Genomic DNA, 18,639 nt, shown 5'->3' with positions numbered 1-18,639 from the left:
CCTCATGAATGGAATGGGTGTCCTTACAAAAGAGACTCCAGACGTGGATAGAAAGGAACTCTCATTCACTGTTGGATAGAATACAAGTTAGCGCAGCCCTATGGAAGAGGATATGGAAACTTCTTAAGAAGATAAAGGTGGACATCCTGCATGATCCAGCAGTACGCCTGTTAGGTATTTAGCCTACAAATATGAAAACTCTTATATGAAAAGATTTGCATGCACCTACATTCATAGTAGCACTGCCCACAATTGCCACATCAATTTTGTAGCTTGACTGTCCTTTCTGTGACGCGGAGCTGGCATCTTTCTTTTACAAGAAGATTTTACATCCCAGAAGCCACACCATCCCTCTTCACTTCTACTTTTAACTCCTGAATCCGAAAGTATTTCCAGATCAAATGGGAGATTGAAAAATGCACAGCTCAGACAGGTGAGGACTGGTTACCAGGGTAATCTTACTGAGCTAACTATTCCTGGAGCTTCCTTTTCCTTAAGCACATCTCAGCATTCCATTAAAATTCCTTTCCAACTTGGAATCAATGAAGAAACAATCAGAACTGTCTTCTTAAAATGAGGAATCCCACCTGTTTCTTAGGTTGGCCTCCTTTTGAGGTTGGCAAACCCAGTGAAGGGATTCAGAAAGCAAAAGTGGGAAAGCCCCCAGGGGTGAGGGCATGCAGTGTGTTCACTTGGCTGTTGCCCCTTGGTTTTGCATGTTCTTGCTGCCAAAATAAAGGATAACATTTTCACTATTTCTCAATAAGAAATGAAAAGCAAAGGGAGAAAGAAATGTCCATGCAAACAACACAAGCAGAGTTAAAACGAGAAATAAGATGAAATGCTGGACAAGGTGACAGAAAACATAGCAAAACACACAGAACAAGAGGAGTCAAGCCTGAAATCTAACTCCCCAGTGAGGGGCCCCGAGTAACAGTGTAACAGTCATCTTGTCTAAGCAAACAAAGCCCAATGTTGCACACTTTAGACTATCTGAATCTTGTTAAAATCTGGTCACTTAAGCAGGGTTATTTCTAGTTCTAGTCAAGGAATTCTTTCTTTTTCACAGCAACCTTGATTAAAGCAAAAAAACAAAAGGCATGACAAAGAGACTTAAAGAATCTGGAGGGAAATTCCAGGGTCCAAGACAGGGATTAGTGTGACTGGCTAACATAAGCAGCGCAGTCTCACCAACACACGCCCTCAATCATGATTTAAGTTCTTTCTTTGTTTTAAAAATATTTCTACTGAGTTATTGTTCTTGCAGAGGTGAAATAGCAAACAGCTGTGAAAAAATAATTGCATTCCTTTCAGAGTTTAAGACTTACTGTTGGCTTTGATCTTAAATGATCAAACCCTCAAAAAGGACACAGGCAAATATTTAGACTTAATAAGTAATATACAGTTACTTCTTAGGAGAGAAAAGAAAGTTAATGGATAGCATTATTTTATAATTTTAAAGTTAAATAGTCAAGTAATTCTTGTTGAAACTATTGTTACAAGTCAAAAGATGATTATCCCCAGAAGTTGATTTTGGTTATTAAATCTTGAAAATTTTAGGTTTGGTTTCTGTTCTCAGACATATCAATTGTGTCTCCTCTACATTACTTGATATATATTTTCTTGGGTCTTTCAATGTGAAGGTGAAAAGAGGTCAAGTTACTCTGGTTAACACAGGTGATGAAGTATTCTAAGTATTCACTACTAAATGAGGGGGGAAAGGAAAACACCTCAAAGATATTAATTCAAATGTCTTTCAGGATAGGAGGATAAATTTGCTACTGCGCCAGTATCTTTGTTATTATGACTAACACATAGATCTTGATTGTTTTCTCTCTGTCCACTTCCTACTACAGATCATATGTACACTCCAAACACAAACTTTAACAAGCTGTGATGTGTCCTTTCGTCATTTGTCATTTGCTCCTTTAAGGCATATCTGTTGGACATTACACTCAGACCATGAAGTTAGCTAATTCATAAGTAATACAGCCTGTGGTGCATGCCTTGACTCCTTCTGCAATAAACTGTAAGCATGAGGTGTGTAAGTCGAGTACTGGACATGTACAGAAGGAACTCTCCACGCGAATTTGCTTTATTTCTAAATTATGACTGCCTTATACCACTGTAGTCACTCCGTTATAAACAGTCCCCGTGGTGGTTGCTCATGACAAAAACAAACTCAAATCTTGCCCTCAAAAAGCTCACAAGGACAGAGAAAATCACGAAGGGAAGAAATCCTGAGTATATCAGGGAGGGGAGAAATGCTAATGGAGAGAGGCAAGGTGACACTGTGGCAAGTTAAGTGACTTGTTTCCATGCCACCATCTGTATGTTTAGAGTCTCTTTTTTTTTATTTTACATATTTTACATAATTTTTCATTTTTGCACAATGTATACATTTTTGTCATGGTTATAGTCCCCATACAATTCCCACCCCTCTTGTTTTCATCCTGCTCCTTCCTCCCCACTGGTTTATAATTGCTTGTTGATTTTGATTTTTACTTTTTAAGAGCCACCTTATTCATTGAACAGATACCTCAAAACAATATAATCTAAGTGATATCACAAAAATCTGTATGTCTTCATTGTAGTATATATTTCCTATGTGGAAGCTTCCTTCAAGATAATTTCAAATTTAATTTTTATTAACATTTGAGTCTTGATTCTGAGCACATTACTACATAATTAAAATTAAATAGGTCTATGGAGAAAATAAAACATCTTATTAAATTCTCTCCTTGCTCTGATGGAGCTGCTTCAAAGGATACAGTCAAGTTAAAAAAGGGGCTTAAGCTTGTTGTGTTTATCATATATTCATCCTAACCAAGAGATTTTAGGAAAATAAAGGAATAAAGTTTTAGTTCATCTACTATTTACTTTCTACACCCACATGTCTGAAATATGTTCAGAAGCTACTGATTTGAAATACATTAGCTACGTGGCAAAATATGTCAACATTTTTTTTTTCTCAAGGCTCTCAGTCCAATAATTTCAGACAGGTCTCAAAATTGTAGACATTATACAAGATGTAGACTAAGTATGTAACAAATGTAGTATCGTCCCGCTTACTGGGCAACTTGCTATTAAAAAAATATGTAGAAAACTACATATTTTTTTAATAGCAAGTTGCCCAGTAAGCGGGACGATACTCCCCGGTGGCGCAGCGGTTGAGCGCTGGGTTGCGAAGCTGCCCGCAGCCTCTGCAGCGCATGTTCGATCCCCAGCTGCTCCCCGGCCACCGGAGGAGGGTCCTGCATGGCGTGCAGACCTCTCCTGCCGCCCGCTGCTCCCCTCAGCAGTGTACTTCGGTCCTTCTGCCTGCTCTGCTCCCTGCTCTGGCTCTGGTGAATTCTCTCACCCTCCCGCGCTTCTGACTGTACCCAGTGCTTGTATAAATAAATAAATAAATCTTTAAAAAAATGTAGTTTTCCATATACAATATATTCTATATATATTCCTATATGCAATATATTCTATATATTCTATATAATATATATTCTACATATATTTATGAATCGTCATGAAAAGGCACTCATTTCTCAAAAATTAGATAACAAACTTCAATCTATACAAAAAATGTCAACGTTTTAAGAAAGTAATGATTAAAACTTCACCTAATTTTGCACTAGTTAACCTACAACTTTTTACATGCTTTATTGCTTAGTCCCATTCTTTCAACCTTGCTTTAAAAATCCATGTGAATGTCTCTTCGATCTCTTTATTAATGACACTTTAAGAATGTCATTTTTAAAGATGGAAATGTTTAATACACTGAAATTTGTGTTAAAATGGCAGATTAGGGGGATTTTAAGATGTTCAAGTATTCAGTTTCAACTGTATTTGGCTGTCCTCGTTAACTTTTAAAAATTATATGCCAGAGACACATTCTTTCCCATGCTTTGACCTAAACTGGTTGTCAGGTTTGCAAGTGAATGAATCTGATGGCAAAATGACAGGGGATGCTTAGGTAAAAACAATGCGCAAAAACTCCTTACCTGGTCAGATTTGTCTGACTTCTCTATATTAGAGTTTTTGTGATTGGATGTCATTTGACAGCCACACGCATAGGTGAAATACTATCTTTGGAACTGATAAAAATATAAAATAGAATGTTAACTCTAAGTACTAGTTTCTGAATTTTGAGTAATGGCTCAGAGTGTGGTGCTTAGTAAACAATCTCTGTGACACAGGTAACTCTCCTGCCTGCCTGTCACTATAAAGGCATCTCTCTTTTTCTTTCTCTTTTTCCTAATAAACCTGTCCTTTCAAAATGTAAAAAAAAAAAAAAAAAAATCTCCATCACCACATAATATATCCTCAAACATGAATACTAGCAAACATTTGATCCCTCTTGCTGAAAAAATAGGGCTGAAAGAATGTTCTACTGTCAGTTTTCATTAAGAAAAAATAAGATGCTACAAAAAAGGAGCAATGATGGTTTTAAAAGAGAATAACAGATACATGCAAAAATTATTTTTTTCTTCGTGTATAGTTTGGAAACTTGAATAATGGGAATAGAGAGAGTTGCCCATGAATTCCGACCTGGAGGCATGTTCCCAATGCTGCAACGGGTGTTGGTGAGATACTTGTATTTTACTTTACTTTTCAAGGTGGAGCTATTTGTAAGTAAGACCTTTGCTTGAATCTTGTCAAGTGGACAACACCCCCTCAAAAAAAAAGGAAAATGTTTAATGCTGTAATCCACAAACAGGACAGGCAGGAGACATCTGTTTCATAACTCGTCTGGAGCAGAAGCCCAGCATGGTGAATTCTGACATCTGGACACACAGTTACAAGGTACCGAAACAGGAATGGCAGTAAATAATATATTACTGTATATGAAGTTCTCTGCCAGTCTCTTTCCCTTACATTTTGTTGTCACACTTTTCTCTTTTGACATGTACTTAGGCCAATGATTCACCATGCCTGCATTCTCCTGTTACTGGCTATGTTTTTCAGAAGAGCTTCAAAATGAGTAAGCTTCAAGCCATGCCTATGGTGGGAATAAACTTCTCAGGCTGCTGGTGACATATATGGTAACGCATGAGAGCTGATTTTAGCCACACTGGGGATGGGTGCAGGCCACAGGCAGCCAGGTCCCCTTGAAGGCTCCTGTCTGCAGGATGACGATGGGAAGAGCATTCTATTCTTTTGCCTTGAGGGGTTTTGGGTGAGCAATTGACAAAAACAGATAATAACTGGATCTTGGCGTGTCTTTAAAGGCAACTTTTCAGTCAAGAAAACATGAATTTCAAGAACCACATCTCCATTCTTTAAATACTCTCTCAGCTGCAGGATGGTCTTGGAGACCGTGCTCACCAGCAAATGTGCTGAAGTCAGAGATCATGAGAGATGCAATTGTCACTGGCACTTGGAAATGTTCACTGACAATTTTTTTCAGGGTAACCCATGACCCTATTTAACTGCATCGTCTTAATATATCCAGGGCCTCAGGTTTGCTCAGCATCCAGCACAGAGAGCTCTTGTGCTTGCTGATGCCAGTAGGAAGTGAAATCATCACAGATGGAATCAAAGAAGCAGAACTAATCATTTGAAAAGTATATTCCTCCCTTTGGTGTGATTTTAATTTCTACCTTCTTTGCAAAAATCAGATTTATTCAAGAAATGATATGGATGTGGATTACTCTGTGATTAGCCATTTTCAAATTTGGAAAACAACTTAGCCCTTTATATTCAATATTATAAATCAACATTCTATATACTAGTCATGACCCCAGCATCATTTTTCATGACCTTCACATTTATTACAACAGGAGTCAAAGATCAGCTTTCCACTGGAAAGGTAACAGTTTCCAAACAGCACACAAAGGAGCGAGACGAGTCGAGAAGGGAAGCCGCTGTGGTAACAAGCCAAGTAATTAAAGAAGTGATAACGCTATGCTATCTCAGCTGGCTGATTTTTAACACAAATTCACTGTAGTTTGGTTATTAGCACACCTGTAAAGTATGTCTCTGCTCTCATGTCACAGGAAAAAGTTAGTATCTATGAGGTTAATTATTTTTAAAATTGTCTTGGGCTTCTTGAGGTCACTTCTCTAGAGTGTCTTTTCCCATCCATTGACGGCAATGCTACACCTCTCGGCTTCAAGTGCATCCTCAGCAGCTTGCAGCACTGAAGCCCGAACAGTCTCTGCATTTACGAGGCTGGAGCAACAGGGACATCCATCCCAATTTTCCTTCCAAATGCTGCCATTATTTTAAAGAAACTAGAAACAGACAAACAGGTTAAAAGGTGGCGGTACAAACTGAGGATCTCGGTGTTAACAGCAGAGTTGGGGGCACAGCTTCTGTCACCTGTGTACCCCAGAGGCTTAAATACACAAGGATGTGGGAGTCCATGGAGCTAAAGAGAGCCAGATAGTGCAATGGTGTAGCACTGTCACATCAGCCAGACCCAGAAAGCCCAAGGAAAAGGTAGATTCAGTTCTGCGTTCCTGCCACCACTAAACAGCTACTTTGCATTTATATAGGCCTTTCTGCCCTACTTGTGAAAGTGTCTTCACCACCAGCATGCAACTCAATTAGACCTTTGTGACTCTGGTCCACAATCTCATTGAACTTCTAAAACAGACTACTTTCAAAACATTTTCGCTATTTCCATCTTGCTTCTCTGTGAAGACTTCAGGAAGCTATCTTGAGCAGTCATAAATAGTAACAATTATAAAGTAAGTTTGCATGCACAAAGCAAACACTCCTCCGTGCCAAGTACTTAAAAGTGAGAACTAGGCCATTTACTCCTGATGTTCTAAAATTCTGTAACCTGGAAATATGTCCGCTCGTGTTACATATTCCAGAACAGGAAGTATCCAGTTGGATTTCACTCACCAGTTTCACATCTGATCAGCTTTCTACCATGTGAACATGTGGCATCCTTACAACAAGTTGCCCTGAAATTAAGCGGAGAAGGAGACACCTGGGCTTATTCCGAGACCAATGGGAAGTTATTTCTTTGGGGTGGGTTAGCACTTAAGAAAGTTTCATGGTCCCACTTTTTTCTGGGGTGATTAGTCACTTAATCACTGAGGAGTGCTGAAGAAGGTGCCAGAAGAACGTGCAGTCCCACATAAGGCAGAGTTCTAAATGGAAGCATCTCCGCACTGGCGGTCAGAATTCCCATCAAAAAGCATAGAAAGATTAAGTTACCTTTCTTATTCAAACCGTCCACTCGCATCAATGTCCTTCAACATCAAGATCTACCCATCTCAATGTTATCTATGTTCTCAGGCACAGAAATGATATTTTTCATGACATTATTAAAATTCCAGGACACTAAAAATCTTAGGGCATTTCTTAAAATTCAACATAATTTTCTTTCCTGAAACCTGACATGAAAATGTACTTGTCACCACAATCTCTCACTTTCTTACACTAAAAGGTATTGGAATCAGTTGTATCAGAATTAACAAGAAAAGGGAAAGGGAAAGAAAAAAATCATACCTTGTAAGAGTTTATGTAATATTAAACTAAACACTGCCGACAGACCCCCCTATATATTATGTTTCAATAGAAGATAAAATGAATATGCCCAACTTAAGTAATAATTCTGTATGTATAATTTCAAAGATGACTCACAAATATGTACTTTACTTAGTAAAACCAGTTTGGATTTGGGCATAAGGAAACTGCAATGGAGAATGGAAAAATTATAAATGTAAGATTCCACAACAAAACTTGAGTACTACTTCTTTCTTTAAATGTGAAAGAACGCAAGCTCAGAAAAATTAAGTGAATTCTACATAAGGCCATGAAGGTGTTGTAATTAGAAGTTTCCTCATACCACATCATTCTGCTTCCAAGAAATAGGAATACAGGAGTTGTAATACTGCAAGTCAATCCTGAGAAAACGACCTTCCGTTATCACTCATAATCACCTTTGCCCTTTGTTTTGTTGCACGTCGGGTTGGTTGCTATTGCTCAAAGGTGAGCACTAAATCTAGAGAGTTTATCTATGTCAAATAATCAAAGTTTCAGATTAAGATTCAGTATCTGTTCTATGTGCTTCTCAATTCACGCGAAGTCTGCCTCAGTAAACAGTGGCAAAGCTATTTATTAGTATTGACTGTTGAATAGAAATAGGTAGTATGCCCAAATATTCTGCAAAAATACTTTCATAATTTGGACTTACAAAAACACCTATAAATGTGTGGTTGATGCTATTCAAGAGCCCAAGTAGAAGAACATTGAGGAATTTCTTTATAGAGCAAATAAATGTTCAGAGCAAAATCCTGGGTATTTTATTCTATTTTTTAGTCCATTCCATAGAATAAACTGGTCACTCACATCAGCAAATAATATCCTCAGATGGAGAGTAGGCATGTTTTTCTCCCCAAGAGAAAATCTCATTATCTCATTTTCCACTAATTATAAATTGATGAACAAAATAAGAGAAAAGCCTAGTATGGAAGCCAGGCTCTGAATATATCATAGGGTTGGTGCTTCATAAACCCCTTCACCAAGTATGAGTTATAAGTACTTACGCAGAGAAAACAAAGATGCATAATAAAGATTCCAGTACCTTAGCACTGGAAGTAATTCTTCTTACTTCAAGTAAAATTATTTTATGACTATACTCATTGTGGAGATTTTAAATGGAGGATTCTAATGTCAGATTTTTAGGGTTTGTTACTATTTTCTTTTTGTATGATCGTTGCATTGTTTCTCTGTGTTCCACCTATAAGTGAAATAATTCATGATTTGTCCTTCTCCTACCTTATTTCACTTAGCATTACCCACTCCAGTGCCACTCATGCTGTCCAAACTATTTTAATCAAAACATTAATCAGGAAGACACCATCTGCCAGATAATTTTGATAGTTTTTTTTTTTTAATTTATATGAAATGGCCACATAATGTCACCATCACGTTTCAAAGCATAAGTAAAAGTGATTTTCAGTTAACTGATTACTAATCAGGACATTTGATGGTTATTTTCTACTTCTCAAACTGTTCCAAACAATTGAAGATGAGGGAAAGTTTCCAAACACATGAGGTCCATGTCACTCTGACACCGAAAGCAGAGAAGGCACCATCAAAAAAGAAACTACAGGCCAAATATGCCCCTGAAGAACAAATGCAAAATTCCTCAACAAAATCTCGGCAAGCCACATTCAGCTGAATTATTTTTCAGTTCTTCTGCCTAATCAGTGCAAAAGCTGTGAGACCCCACTTCTGGATTCTCCTCTTGCTCCCTTTTCTACCCTCACCCCGGGAACTGGGAAATCTTGCTCCCACAGATTTAGTCCTTCACACTGATTTCACCATCTCCACTTTATTTTTTAAGTCTCTAAAGCATTATTCTACTGAGCAAATTTCTTTAGTCTTTACTTCCAACATTATTCTACACTCCACCAGAACAGTCATTCTAAACCAATTTCAAAGTGTCCTAAATGTCCCATCTAAGTCTCATCACCAGCGACACTCTCCACACACAGTGTGAATACTCACATTAAATTCCTCAGAGAGAATTGACCACTATTTCTGTCTTTAAGTTCACTGAACTTTTCTCCTGACATATCCAAACTGCTATAAAGCTACATTAGGATTTTTAAAATTTTCATTCTTGATTTTCCACTTCAGCCTACAATTTTTAATTCTCTATTGATGTTCCTTTTTTAGAGCTTCCTTAAATTTTATAAAGATCCTTACTTTTTAAGTCTATTTACACAGTGGAAATAACTGATTTACTATGTCTTTATTCTAAATCCCAAATCTGGACACTCCTCATAGTTATTCTTTGTTATTTCTGAAAATAACAAAACCCAAAAATCTGTGGGTCCCATTTTCAAATTTCTTTGCCTATCTAATAACGGGTTAATGCCATTGGACAACATTAACTATATATCTTAAAAGAATCTGAATTTTATTGCCCCTTCTGGAATGGTGCTGTGTTATGTATAGACTTGATTTCATACCTATTGGATAGAAAGTCCAAGCTGTTTCCCAAAGCCCTCAAGTTGTCAGACTCAACTTCACTGCATGAGCCTTACTGGGGCTGGTTTCAGGCCTTCTGTAGGGTGATGCAGAGTGGGGCAGGGGCTTCACTCAAGGACTCGGCCTCCCTGGCCTATCAGGAGTACACAGGAGTTGTCATGGTCTCTCTACTCTAGCTGGCCAGGACCTCCATGATTCTCAGCACTCCCTAGTGCCACTCACGCTCACCCGCCAGGCTCTGTTCCTTGCACGGAGTTGGCAGTGTCACCCCGCAACATGCAGCGTGGTCATCGCCCATCACCGTGGGCCGCCATGCACCAGTGCACGCGCTCCCCTGCACAGGCCCCTTGCCTGCATCCCTCCCGACTGGCTTGGATCCCATCTCCTCTCCACTTCTTCGGCTTGGCAAGGCCGCAGTGCTTTCCCCTGTGTTTACTGCCCACGGTCGGGGCTTGTCCCCGAAGCACATGTTTACATTATCTACTCTCTACAGTCTTGTTTCTGAAAAACAGTGGCTTCATGTTTCCTGCCCAGTTTTACAGTTATCTGTGGTGGAAGAGAGATTCTGGCACCAGTTACAAGATCATAATCCTATATGAAATTCTCAAAACAGCTCTTTATTGTTATTTTTAGTTAAGCATTTCATTTTGTAGCCCATAATAATTAGTCAACGTTTGCAAAAAAAAAAAAAAAATGGGGAAGGGGAAATCTAAAGGGAATTTAAAAGAAACTGCAAAACCCGCTAAGACGTCATTTAAGATTTTAAAATTATGCCCATAAACTCTTTAGTATCTCAATGAATTTCCTTTGTTGCAATCATAAAATGCCATAGTTAACCAATTAATTTTTCATATAGCTCAATGGTTCAAGCACATAATTTGCTGATGGAGCAGCATAGATCATTACAACAGCTTGTTTTTCAAATCATCTTAAACTATCTATTGATAATCCAATACTTCAGCTTAATAAATAAGATTGCTTGTGCTTTTTTGCATATTTTGCTAGTTTGGTACACTGTTTAATTATTATGCTTGCCAAATTCTACTGACTAAGCTATATACTTCGGCTCTTGATTTTACATTTTTTATTGCTCGCATTATATATTTTACAGACTTATGCATATTCTAGACTGTTGACAATGTTATATACATTACCAATTATGAGGGTCAAGTGCTCTATTGGATTTTGCTCATTTGCATAATTTGCTAAGTGATCTATATATTTAATCAAAGTCTGACAGTTGTGAAATAATGGATCCCACATATTTTATTCACAATTTATTGATCTTATAGAATAATAATTTTCCTTTCATGCCTTTTATTTTACATTTGTGATTTAATATTATTTTCCTCGAAATAATTTTGAAAGATGACTTCTTAATTTTTTTTCTTTTTTTGACTTCTTTAATTTTTAACTCATTGAGTTAAAGTAATAAAGAAGCTATTATTCTAAAAGTAAGCCGAACCACGAGGTTCTGACTACTGCATACAGCATCTCAATTTTTTTTTTTCAATTTAGTGAAAGTTCTTTATGCATTTTATAGGAAACATGTCATGCACCATACCATATGTAGGAGAAAGTTCTTTTAGATGTGTTTGCTAGGGCTAGTGCGCTAGACAGCATAAACAGCAGAATTGTATTTTCCCATAGTTCTGGAGGTCAGAGGTCTGAGATTAGGACTTCTGCTGGGTTGGTTTCTTTTGAGGCCTCTGTCCTTGGCTCTCAACAGCTTGTTTTCTGTCCTATATGGTCTTTTCTCTGTGCACGAGCACCCATGGGTCTCTCTGTGCGTCTTAATCTCCCTTATAAGGACACAGTCACATTGGATTAGGGCCCACCCTGAAGGTGTCTATCAACTTAATTCCTTCTCTATGATGGGTCCCATCTCAAAACACAGTCACATCCTGCATTCTGACGTGCTGGGGTTAGGACGTGAACATGTGAATTTTGGAAAGACCCAATTCAGTCCATAATACTAAGTAAATGTTTAGTTACATGATTTCTTATTTCAATGCTCTTTATACATCAGGAGAAGAGAAAACTACTTGGCATCAATTGTAGAACATCAGTAACTATTTCAGATGGACATATTTATCATAGCTTTCCTCACTTTAGTCTATCCTTTTTGTCCAGCTGCCTAAACAAAATTTTAATGGCATTTCAAAAGTGTTTTATATGTGAGTATAACTTTCATATCATTTAATTCTTATATGAGTGAACCAAATAGCAAGGATGTGAAAGGCATTTTATTTCACAATTATACCCTGCTGGGAATCCCATATAACTTTATATTCTCGAATTCCCTGAGGTTGATTCTTCTTCACTATAAAGTTAGCTAGAAGAATTTTGATGGAATACTTACATGAAACATTTGCAAGGAATTATTTATACTTTCCTCCTAAACTTTAAGTCTTTGAGTTAGAATTAGAAACTCATTAAAATAAAATATGTAAGGTATGAACATACCTCATTTTGGGAATAATGCAAAACTGGCATTTTGGTACTGACTCCTCTTGGTGGTAAGAGACAGAACTCTTCACATTGGGGTTTTAACATGTCACTTGATGCTCCCGTGTGTAGATTAAATCAACACTGGAAACTAGTTGCAAAATTAGCGTTTGGGCTTGTGTAGTTCTGTTCTTTCTCTTGCTTGGTGAGTCTTCAGAACTGATTCCATTAGCAAAGGGATTTTGAAACAAAAGATAAAATGCTCTACCTAATATGAAAATAATTTCTTTTATTTGTGGGTTGTTCATAAGCTGAACATTTTGGGGAAATGGCTTTTTGTAGCTGACTTTGTATTTGGAGAAGGGGACGGAGTCAGGGAAGACTGTGCTCCTCCAAAGCAGCGATGCCTCTAGCCTACAGGAGAGCTGCCGCCTCCCAAGGGCCTGTCTGATGGAGCTGTTCCTGGAATGTGGCCTTCTCTGCAGAGCGACCATGTTTTACAGGACAAACATCATTAAGCTCAGGAAATGCACGTGTCTTTCTAATTCTTAGAATTTACTCCCTCTTTATGGGACAGACTCCTTTTCCAAGTCTAAACATATACTTACCTTTCCAGAGAGCTCTTCTAGATCAAGTAGGGACCTAATTCATTACTTCTAATTCCCTATTATTTTTACCACACATACTTCCAATTCATAGCAATTTGATAATAACAATTTAGTTACAGACTTGTTTGCTCATTGAATGTGGTAATAATTTAAATGTAATAAGAAGGAAATGATTGGACTGTACATATTAAGAAGAAAATATTATGCTTTTATGAACATTTGCATCTGGGTTTAGCAAATGGTATCTTTCACCCAAACTTTTTATTGCATAACCAAAGATATCTTTCCACAGATATAAATCTGATTCACTGTTAATCAAATTACTGCACTGATTTTTAACTTGTTTCAGAATCAGGGCAGATCCTAAGCTCAGCACACAACGCTTCCAATTCAGACTCAAATGCTTGAACTCTAGGTGTTGACCCCATTGGAGCTCCTCCTTCCCTGCGACACGCCTGCCTACCAGCTCCTCTCCAAACCCACCCTGTGCAACCTCTATGAAGGTCCTCACGGCACTGTATTTCCCCACAAGACCTGTCCTGACTGTTCTCTTCTGTAACCATCAGCAAGGTCTGGCAATTTGCTTATAGCAGTAACTTAGTAACTTCCTCAAGAACTGGTTACTTACACTTTGATTTCAAATGTGGCCAAAATACAAACCAAACATCTTGCTCTCACGAATCAAGATTTTTACCCTCACAGATTACAGACAACCTCCTTACCACTTAGAATGAACATCAGAGGCATTTGCAGTGGATCTGTGTCCTCCTTAGCTCTGCCTTATTCAAACAAAATGAGCCCAACTTCACTCCCACATAATCTCTCTTGTCCTCCTAGCACCTCACATTCCTCTCTACTTCCCTAGCACCGCCCTTGGGGTCCCCGCTCTGTCCCAGGAGCAGACCTGCCTATCCCGAACCTCGTGCTCGGTTACCTACCGCCAGACCCATCCCAAAGAGCTCCCGCGCCAGACCTTCCCATCCCGCCCTCTCCCACCAGCGTGTTTCCAGAGGGGGCCTCTTCTCCTCGACCTTCATTTTACTCCATGTTAATGAATCAGTTTAATTACAGAGCTCATGGAACAGCTTAATCTCTTCAATTTAATCTATACTTTCTAATTTGAAATGCCATAGTTGTCCATATTATAATCTGTTTCAGTTTTGTTTAAAGGCTATTTTGATATATTTTTCTTCTACTTGATTTTTTTCATACTTTTTTTTTTATTTTGCCCTTACAATGCCATAATATCTGAATAAGAGGAAATCCAGCATTTCTATTTCTACCAGCTGAGTTGTCTAGCATCGCCCCTTGAACACAGCAAGGTCTGAATTCATGTCACTCAAGTAGATAAACGGGAATATTTGCCTTGAGCTTGACATAGTGGTTTGTAAGAAAGAAAAGAATAAAAACATAAGTTTTTGTTTTTTTTTTCCTGGTATCTATAGCCCACTCAACTATAAATATTTCCTGGGCTTTGTTTAAATAACTAGTTTTCAACTAATGACATACAGATATGTACTCTCTGCACTCTAAAATGTTAAGCCAAATACATTACTTAGTTTCAACATTTAAAATTGGTAAACTTCATCTAATTTCCAAAACCTTTTGAAAGGTGAGAAGCAGATCTGGCAACACTGCACAATGTTCTCCTCTAGCCACTATTTGCTAGAGGTAAGTGGCAAATAACCTATTTAACTGAACCTGTAATATTTTAGTTTGCTAGACTTTCAAACCATCCACTTAGTTTATTCATATTATTTTATATTGGGAGGGGGTGGGAATCTGACCTGTGTAAACATTTAGTTGTGACCTGTTCTTTTATAGTCGTCGCTTTACACAGGTAAGGGGTAAGCTCCCAAGTATTAATGGAAGATAGAGAACGAACTGTGGAGGGGGCACCATGGACTATGGTGGAAGACTACAGTTGTCTTGGTAACACACACTATGGGTGTGGCAACACACATCTAAAGAGGAGTGATCCTACACCTCTGAATCATATAGTGCAAGGTAACACTGGTTTATAAGATCGTATATGATTCAGAGGTACTGGTTCACTCCTCTTCAAATGTATGTAAGAAGTCTGGAATGCCAGGCCTGCTCAGGACAGTGTTAGATCCACAAATATTGGATTATAATTAATGCTTGACTGAATAATATGAAAATAAGAGTAAAACAGAAACAAAACAAAAACACTGAAACCATTCCTTTCAAATAAGAAATTATCATATTTAAGTTCTTCCATAGTATGAGATGAAAACTGCCAACATTTTCCCAAATAAAATCAGAAATTTTGCTTCTAATTTTTCTTACCCATTTAGATAAAGTAAGTACATGAGTTAATCATCAGATAGTACCTTATAGATACCAGATGTTGTATTATAGGCACTAGAATATATGAATTAGAGTATTAAAACATTACTTCATGAAAGAAAAAAATTAATTAAAATCCTCAAATATTTAAATACCTTATATTGTTATCCACATCCCAACTGGTTAGTTAACAAAATAGGGTATATAGAAATTATAAAATTAATTTGTCATTTCAGGAAGTGTCAACCTTAGGGGGAAAAATGATGAGATGAGCTCCAAGTTATTCTCGCATCAGCTTCTTTCCTTATTTTTCCATATTAAATACTCTTCTCCCTTTCTACTCCACCAACCTAGATTCCCCAGAATTATATTTGGTTGTCCCAGGAAATGACTGGTTGCTGTGCTGAGCATTGCTTTCCTGCAGAGATCTATTGTTACCTTCCTTTATGACCACATTAAAACATGCCCTGAAAGATTCCAATTCCCAGCTTATCACTTGTATCTGCAAGAATACAAACATTGGCAATGAGATTACTGCTGAGCAGTTTATTAATTTAAACAAAGGCTGTTTCTATACTAGAAGGAAGGAATACTTATAAAATAAATAAATGCATAAATAGCTTCTCTTAACCTTAAGAAGCCTTCGGGATGACGTGTAGGGTAGCAGGGCAGACATTTTCTCCCAAAAAGGAGATGACAAGGAAACAGACGTAGCACATATTGCTCGGGTGTCTGGAGAAGCTACTCTGACAGAGATTTTCTCCATTTGGGGAAAAGCTACCATCACCAATGACAAACAAGTAAACTGATGATTAGAAATGCCTGCAACATACTTAAGAGAGCTAAGTTGTACAATTACTCAAATGTTTTAACCCTTAGTTTCTACTCCATGAAGCCCTCCTTTTAGCTCTATGAGACCCTGACATGGGCAGCTAAATGAGGGCACTTATAGCAAATAACTCCAGATCACAATGTTCACTAATAACCTTTCAAAACTTCAGCCAATTGGAAAAAAAATCACTTTGATATAAAGGTACATAAGGAAAGCAGAAGAATTTGGTCATTTCAAGACCAAATTATCAAACATTTCATCACTCCTGACAGTACAAGCTCATGCTCAGCCTGGCAGGCCAGAGGATCAGGGCATCTGACTGGGTTATCTGCTCACCTCTCCCAAGGCCAGGTTCCACAGAACCGCCCTCTCTGGGGGCCCCACGCTGGGATCTGTTTCTAGACACTCTGCAGTTGCTGGCAGAGGTCAGCGCTGTGCTGCGCAGGTCCTGGTCCTGACAACCCTTCACTTGTGGCCCCGCGTAACTCCCAGCACAATGTGAGTGCCCCCAAGTCAGAGTTGGCAAAAGTGAACGGAATACTTCTCCCAAAGCTTTATCTTCGCTCAGTCCTATTTTCTGCAATACCTTTCTCGACCTTCAGCAGGGAAAGTTTCCTCGCTTTCAGGATTCCCCAGGGATTACAGCAGGGCTACCCCGATTAGTCATCCTGTCTCAACTTGCACTTGGTCATATCTGCAAAGCTCCTTTTCCGAGTAACAGTTTGTGGTTTTTAGGATGTGGATACCTTTTGGGGGGCTGGTATTATTCAGTCCAACTCAAACAATTTCATTGAAAGTCTAAAAGCATAAAATGGGGAAAGCAAGGTTTTTATACATTCTGAAAACATTATTGTTCTGAATTACCCCAGTTCTCCCTACACGATAGAATCGCTTACTCTTCTCATATCATGTGGCGACTGTTCTGAATTAGTTGTCCTGATTACAACCTGATCTCATTTCAGTGAATTCAAAAATAGTTTGGCACTTTCTAAAAATATTCAAGACATACTTGACTATTATTGCTATGAGTCTTTTTGCTAATTTAAAATCTGGGTGACAAATATTACAGTAGCTATTTTTTTTCCTTCCAAGTGCGTTTCACCAGATTTTCTATATAGCCATTTAAAAGGAAAGAATTTGATTACCAGTATATTATGATTTCTTTAAATGTAACCTGCAAACATAATTTCCATTTATCCTTACTGAGAGGTGTATATGTCATGAATGTTACCCATCTTCATTCTATAACAGGGAACGCTACTACTCTAATAAAATGTCAGAAGACCTTGCTTTCAAAAACAGCAGATTACTAATTGACCTTTTTCTGTATTTGCCATACTATTTATCTTTTCAGCAGTTAGCTATCTTTCTGACAAGTGCATTTCTTAAAAATGTATATGACATTTAACTGTATAGAGTTATTTAGCATTGAATAATTTAATGTCATTTCATTTTGCTTCAACTTAAATGGTTGATTTAATTTTTATTTGCAATGTGCAATTTAGATGACTCAGCTTTTATTGGTTAATGCTTAAATCCTTTAGAAAAAGTGAGATGAGTATGTTTTTCACTTGTCAGCATAATCAAATGGGGCATATGGGATTGAGATTAGACCGCTAACTACATTCCACAGTAGAATACACTTGCTTTGTCTTCTGCCCTCCAGCTTGCGTGGTCACGCCTCTGCTACATCTTCTGTGGGGCTCCCTCTACAACTCCAGATCTACAATCCTTTCATGAGATCATCAGCTGAGCTTTTGGATTGATAACCCCACTTGTTTCTTGCTTTGCTATAAATTCCAGAGCTCATGCTTACCTTTTCTTTTAACCCTCTTCATTAACACTAAACGATTTCCTAGAATTGTACTGAAAATGAGTGGCAGTGTTCTTTATGAAAGCTCCAGAGAGCATTTTCTCTTTAAGTCACCTGCAGAGATAGGTAGGAGAAGGCTCACACCTCTTCTGTTGTTGGCGGATCTGCTCTGGCCCCTGTTCTGCCGCGGGCAGGGCAGAGGCTGAGGTGTGTGCCAGCAAGACGAAAGCAGCATCTCTGGGCCCAGACCCATGCCAGACCCCACTCAGACTCACCTGCTCTTGTGTTAGCGTTCGTATAAAGAAAATACCACAATAGGAAATACCAGATAACTACATATACTCTGAGATGAGTTTAATATAAAACAGCCAGTATTTAAAATTAACACATTTCTGCTGACTTCAGACATGTCATCATCAAGCAAAACAAATAAAAAATACCCTATACTTGACCAAAAGGTGTCTAGCAAGTGTGATCACTAGAGTTGTTCATACGTTTTTATTTATAAGCATAAAACCAAAGGTTTCCTCCCCAAATTGAGGGATTTGCTAATATTTCAGAAGATGTATTTTAAATGCAGGCCAGCCTTCAAAATGGTTCCTCAAGCCATCCTTAATGCTCTGTAACATATTAATGTTCTATCTGTGTGGTTATTTTTTAGTTTTTCCTGCATT

The 18,639-nt window shown here is 38.0% G+C and overlaps 1 long non-coding RNA gene across 1 annotated transcript in view; it reads right to left on the bottom strand.

Annotated features, from left to right (window-relative positions):
• The window catches only part of LOC119234384 (uncharacterized), a 197,518-nt gene that overhangs the window by 128,233 nt on the left and 50,646 nt on the right, over positions 1–18,639 (bottom strand). The window lies entirely within an intron of this gene.

Source organism: Talpa occidentalis, unplaced genomic scaffold (assembly GCF_014898055.3).
Source record: "Talpa occidentalis isolate TD23 unplaced genomic scaffold, MPIMG_talOcc4v2.1 talOcc4.8, whole genome shotgun sequence".
Classification (NCBI taxonomy): Eukaryota; Metazoa; Chordata; class Mammalia; order Eulipotyphla; family Talpidae; genus Talpa; species Talpa occidentalis.
The sequence above is the reverse complement of the archived record's forward strand: the minus strand, read 5'-3'. Positions and strand labels throughout refer to the sequence as shown.